Here is a 7,014-nt window from a genome sequence, read left to right on the forward strand (position 1 = left end):
ACCCAGGGTCTTACGGATACTCTCACACATTGCCGTCCACTGCGGGAGGAAATCCTCCAGCAATCTGTTGTGCCACCGAACCTCTTCCTGTGCTTTTTCAGCAATGGTGTCCTCCATATGTTCCAGGGCCTCTACATGCCTCCGCATGAGGTCATTGTAGACCTGCCCGTGCCTGCAGCTTCCATGGGACCGGGTGGGTAGAGGTACAGGTGTCACACGGCGCTCTGATCCGACAGGTCCGGCTGTGGAGGAGAAGAGGGAGAAGTGATCAGTTTTATGAATGCACACACTGTCCCTGCTTGTGATCAGTGAGTCCTTAGAACAAGGGATGGGAATGTTCTCACTGCAAGCCCACGTCTGGCCTGGCCAGCAGACCCAGCCTCACAGGGGCCCCAGGTGGCTAGGTCAACATCTCCCCCCCTCCCCCCCCAAACACAGATCTCCACCATGGCCATTCAGTCCATGGAAGTGTCCAACCACAGTGGGTCACAAGACTTAGGACACGGGCCTGGAGCAGCTTGGGTCTCCCAGGGCCCCCACCCACACCCACCACCTACCCGTGACAGCACTGTCTGCAGGATCGATTGTTGTATCTGTTCACCAGGGCTTTTCCCTGGAGGTCTGTTTTTTTCTGAAAAAAAAAAAAATGCGTCCATACACGTCTTTTTAACAGATCTCTGTCAAAAAAGGCGTTATTCCTCATAAAATGAGGTTTACCGCTGTCGACAAAACTGCCACGTTCTTTCAATTTACTGTCGAAAGAATGCGGCAGTAGTCTTGACGTGGGTGAAGTTTTTTCGAAAAAAGGCAAATTTTTCTGAAAAAACAGCATAGTCTAGACACACCCACACAGAATGGGAAGCGACTGTGTAGGAAGGAGTAATGCATATGAGCAGGTCTCGCCAAACTGCAGCGAGCCCTGCTCGCCAGCTGCGCTATCCGGCGATCTACGCATGCACACATCGCCAGAACCCGGCTCTTCCGGGTTGTAATCTACTTGCCACGGGTGAATAGATTGCATTATTTGTCCAGTCCTGCATATGAGTCAACAGTATGACACTGTTGCAAAAAAAGCAAACATGATTCTGGGATGCATTAACAGGAGTGTTGTGAGCGAGACACGAGAAGTCATTCTTCCGCTCTGCTGTGCACTGATTAGGCCTCAGTTGGAGTATTGTGTCCAGTTCTGGGCACCACATTTTAAGAAAGATGCGGAAAAATTGGAGCAGGTCCAGAGAAGAGCAACAAAAATGATTAAAGGTCTAGAGAACATGACCTATGAAGGAAGACTGAAAAAATTGGGCTTGTTTAATTTAGAAAAGAGAAGACTAGGAGGGGACCTTGTAGCAGTTTTCAAGTATCTAAAAGAGTGTTATGAGGAGGAGGGAGAAAAATTGTTCTCCTTTATTTCTGAGAACTGCTGCAAGGGAGGTTTAGGTTGGACATTAGGAAAAACGTCCTAATGACGAGGGTGGTTAAATGCTGGAATAAATTGCCTAGGAAGGTTGTGGAATCTCCATCACTGAAGAAATTTAAGAGCAGGTTGGATAGACATCTATCAGAGACTATCAATCTTGGCGATGCTTGGTCCTGCCGTGAGAGTAGGGGACTGGACTTGATGATCTCCTGAGGTCCCTTCCATTTCTAGTGTTCTATGATTCTATGAAATTTTATAAGCATCTTCCAGACCATTATCCAAGTCATTACAGAAAATATTGACTAGTACTGACCCATGTGAAACCCATTAGATACACCCTCCCAGTTTGCCTGTGAACTGTTGATAACTACTCTTGAGTTTGATCTGTTTACAAATTGTGCACCACCTTATGTTAATTTCATTTTGACCACATTTCCCTAGTATGTTTGCAAGAATGTCATGTGGGACTGCATGAAAAGTCTTAGTAAAATCAAGATTAAATCACATCCCCCATCTTTCTTCCATCTCTTAGGCCAGTAGCCCTACTGACTAAGGAAATTAGGTTGATTTGGTTTGATTTGTTCTTGACAAATCCATAATATTTCTTATGACCCTATTATCTTCTATTATCATGTTTACAAATTGATGGTTGTGACATAGTAGGGCTTGTGCTCGCTCTGTTTGCTTTGTTATGTTGTTTGTGATTCCTACTGTCCTGTACTTTTCTGTTGTAAACCTGTGTTTTGCCTCAGTTTCCCTGGGCACTGCACTGGCATCCGTCTGGGGATGGGAATGTTGGGTGTGACTCTCATTGAGCGGGAGGCTTCCCTCCCCCCCCCCAGCCATATCTTAGCATGTACATAACAATAGCTCAGGCTGCCATGTAACCTGAGCCTAGGTGGAAGATGCAATAGGTGACACCTGTTGAAGCTAGACAAAGGAGGCGGCAGGGCTGCCTGCAGGGTTGGGACTGGATGTTGACAGTATGAGTCCTCTGGACTGGCTGAGAATGCAAGGAGGAGGCCCGGGGTACTTAGGTACTTATTAAGGTAGAAATGCAAACTTTTGATCTGAACTGGAATGTTTTTCATGTCAAAATGTTGTGAAAATTTCTTGAGATTTTGCCTTTTTTGTCTTAATTCAGAATGGAAATATTATTGGGTGTCTAAAATTCCTGTTGGACAGGAAAACCAGTTCTTGCCCAGCTCTACTCACAATCCTATTAAAAAAAAACTACCATGAATGGTCCTGTCGCACCTTAGAGACTAACCAAAAAATATAGATAGTTCCATGAGTGCTGATGGGCACACCCCACTGAAGAAGGGGTTTTTTCATTGTTGTTTTTTTAGTTACAGTCTAACAAAGCTACCCCTCTGAGACTCACAATCCTATTGTGCTAATAAAGAGCAGAGTCTTGGACGTATATGGGCACACTGGCATATGAAACAGCCGCACTGAATTCAATGAAAGTTTCAGAATTTCACCCATAGTATCAATGAGCCTGAGAGAGAATTCTACCATGAAGACTGACAGGCTGACTTTCATCTGTAATCCATTCCTATCCAAAGCAATGGATGAAAGAGGAAGCAAAGCTAGTATTATCAGAGATGCATATATCAGACAGCTGTCCTTTGCCAAAGGAGAACATGCCTAGTTTGGCCACATTGTCCAAAAGGCCTGTCACCTTTAATGGTATGTGTGGTATTTCTGAGCAGCTTACAAGAGGTTGCTATGTATTTCTGTACTCTGTACACTATCATTGTAACTTATATGCTCAAGTAAATGCCATATGGTCCAGGATCAGCATACTGTATGCACTATGGATCAGATTCTGCTGGGTGTCAAATGCCTCCTATAATCTGCTTAGCCTGCCCCACTTAATGGGAATTGAGGATGCTCAATGTGTCCTTTGATCTGGCCCTTTGTGATACAGAAGGCATGCAGGGGCTTGTCTATGTATGGAAATAAACAGGGCCAGCCCACAACATGTTGGCACCTCAGGCAGAGAGCTCAAATGACGCCCCCATGGCCCCTCGCTTGGACTAAAACTTTGAAAGGTCTCAATTCTCTGAGTCCTAGTGCTGCCCCCCCACAGTCTGGCACCTGAGGCAGCTGCCTCATTTCGCCTCATGGTAAGGCCAGCCCTGGAAATAAACCAGAATGAACTCCTCGTGGAATGAGGAGTACAGCTAGTTCGGATTAGGAAGCCTAATCCGAACTAGCTACTCCGTGCCGAGTGTAGCCGCGCGGCACGGGGTTCGTACTGCCGGCATTTAAAAATGGCGCCGGCCGGCTTCATGCAAATGAAGCCCGGGAAATTCAAATCCCGGGCTTCATTTGCAAGTGGGGTATGCCTACATTAACCACCCTAGTTCGAATTAGGAGGGTAGTGTAGACATACCCAAAGAGGGCATCAACATGTGGGTCATAGAAGTGACTGCGAGGTCCCAGTGGCTCCTAGGTTTATGGGCAGCCAGCGAGGCTCCATGCGCTGCCCTCTACTCCAACTGCTGGCTCCACAACTATCACTGGCCAGAAATTGTGATCAATGGGAGCTGTGGGGGAGGTGCTTGCAGGCATGAGGGCAGCATGTAGGGCCTTCCTGACCAACCATGCAACTAGGGCCTTCAGTGACCTGGGAGCCACTTCTTAGGAGCTACGGTAAGTGCCACCAGGACTCCTTCCCTAGTCCCTTCCAGCACCCAAACTCCCTCCCAGATTGTTCATCCCACCACCATCCTGCACCAGTCCTCAGCCCTCTCCTGCCCCCCAAATCTCTTAGCCCCAGCTTCACCCTATAGGGCACACCCTCACCAGAGCCCTCACGCCCCACACACTCCAAACTCCTGTCCTAGCCCGGAGGCCCCTCCTTTACCCCAAACCCCACATCCCTAGTCCCACCCCAGAGCCCACTCCTCCAGCTGGAGCCCTCACCCCACTCCTGCATCCCAACCTCACTGCTTCAGCCTGGTGAAAGTCATGAAAGAGGAGAAAGAGCAAATGATGAAGGGAAGGGGACATGGCCTCAGAGAAGGAGTGGGGGAGGGAGTTGAGGGGCGGGGCAGGGATGTTCAGTGTTGTGCAATTAGAAAGTTGGCAACCATAGGAAGGAATTCCTTCCACACTTCTGGGTGAGCCTGCCAAAGAGATTCACATCAGTGTGCATAGGACTGGTTTCATAGGATAGTCAGTGTGATGACTGTGTGGAACATGCCATTACTTACCTGACTTCTATTATAAAAAAAGTAGCAGGCAACAAAACAGAAGCACAATTTCAGTTCATCTTACTATTAAGGCTTCTTTAGATAAGAGATTAAATCTTTCTTAAAACCAATTATATATCCTGCCACTCTTACACAGAGAAGCCTTTCTTCCAAGTACTAATGTACTAGGAGTTTACTCATTGTTTACACACAGGTACAAATGTTGTCTCTGATGTAGTTCCTGTAAATCCATTCTCAACAGCTTTCTGGTTTTTGCAGGTAGGAGATTATTTTCATAATGCAAAAGATTCTCCTCCCCCCATAAAAACAAAGCATAAACAAACTCTTGACTGCAATATTTTTAAGACGCTAATATGCCTTGCCTCTCACCCAAGGATGAGTTAATCATTCTCAGAAAAGTTGTTTCTAAGCACTTGCTGTGCATGTTTGAAGGAAAATAGGAAATATCTAAGTTTCAGTCTGTTAACAGTTGAGTTTGTAATATCAAAGCAAACGGTTTGTAGCCAGAGTCTGGTTCACAAGGAAGGGCGAGGTTGCTAAAAAATCATAATTCTACAACATCCTGTTTTTAAAGATGTATTTCAACAAGGATTGCAGCCCCTTCAGAGCAAATAGATGCTTGCTATCATTCAGAAAGCACCAAGTGAGATTTCTCCAGAATATTGTTCAGTGCAAGCACGCTGCCCAGTTCTCTACTTTCTTAAAAATGGTTCACGCTGGAAATATAAATGAGGCTTGCTTTTTCAGGGTTCAGCTACAACAGGGCTGATAAACTCTGATAAACTCTTTCTGCAAAGTTAAACTCTTTCTGTTACACAAACTTTAGGCCTTTTCTTTAGTAATGCTGAGTGCACTCAAGAGTTTATGGAATTCAGTGCTCTCTGGATTGAGCCCTTTATAGTTACTATATATTTGAGAGAATCTGTCTGTCTGTCTGTTTGTTTGTTCAAGAACACCTCCTAAATGGTAAGAGCTAAGACCCCAGCTTCCTCTTATCATAACTTAAAGCAGTGGTCTCCAACCTTTTTAACCACAAGATCACATTGTCAATTTAAGTGCAATGTAAGATCTACCTCCAACCCAAATACCCTTGACCCACTTCCTTCCTGCCCCTTCTTTGAGGCCCTGCCCCTGCCCCTGCTCCAGCTCTTCTCTGAGGCCCTGCTCATTCCATCCCTCTTCCTCCCCAAACCTCATTCACTTTCACCAGTCTGGGGTGGAGGGTTGGGTTGCAAGCTCTGGTCTTTGGCCAAAGGGATTCAGAGTGTGAGAGGGGCTCAGAGCTTAGCCCAGGGTGTGGGATTGGGGTCAAGGAGGGGGTTCAGGGTGCGAGGAAGAAGTTTGGGTGCAGGGGGACTCGTGTCTGGGGAAGAAGGTTTGGTGCAGGAGGAGGTTCAGGGCTGCGACAGGGATTCGGGAAGCAGATTCTGGCTGGACACCATTTAATTGAGATGGCTTCCAGGTGGAGGAGCAATGGGATTAAGGTGGCTTACTCCTGCCCTGGTCCTGCACCACTCCTGAAAGCAGCTGGCATGTACAGCAATGGCTCCATGGCACCATGTGCTGCCTCTCATCTACGGACACTGAGCCCACAGCTTCTATTGGCCGCGGTTCCCCATTACTGATCAATGGGAGCTGCAGGAGTGTCTGCAGGCAAGGACAGCATGTGCAGACCCCCTGCTCTGCCCTTTTCAGGAGCTGCAGGGACGTGCCAGTGCCAGCCACTTCCATGAGCAGCAATTACCATAGGGATAATGACTCCAGCCATGACAGGTCAGGAATTTTAGAACTCACTACTCAAAGAATTAAATTCAAGTGAGAGAAATGAAAATTATGAAATGCACAGATCAGTCAAAAACCAAAACTAATCCACTTTGCAAGCAGTAAAAGAAATAACAGCAGCCCCCTCCTCCCCCCGTATGTGTTGGGTCAGGAGATGAGAGCGAAAGACAGTGTGTGTGTGTGAGAATGACAGAGACACACACCGTATGTGAGAGTGACAGATTTTCATTGCCAACCTCCTTCTATCCCCTTGGAGACAGGGTATAGAATGGGGGTAAGAGGAACACCCTGACATCAGTGCCCCCCTCTTCTCCTTCCCACACCCTGCACAGCAAGCAGTGGGCTCCCAGGGGGGCAGCATGACAATGCTGTGAAGGGGCAGCTGAAGTGCCAGTGCTTGATAGCCTCCTGGCCAAACCAGGATCACCTGTCAGAGGCTCCAAGATCTACTGGTTGGTGACCACTGACTTAAAGCAAGGTCAAGGTTTGGTTGTGCCAGTAAAAAAAAAAAGGGATGTGACTAGAATGGGATTGTGTCTCAGAAAACCATACAGAAAAGAGACTGAATCACCAGGCAGGTGAAAGGAGCTG

This window comes from Pelodiscus sinensis, chromosome 1, assembly GCF_052426305.1.
Source record: "Pelodiscus sinensis isolate ZL-2025 chromosome 1, ASM5242630v1, whole genome shotgun sequence".
NCBI classification, from domain to species: Eukaryota; Metazoa; Chordata; order Testudines; family Trionychidae; genus Pelodiscus; species Pelodiscus sinensis.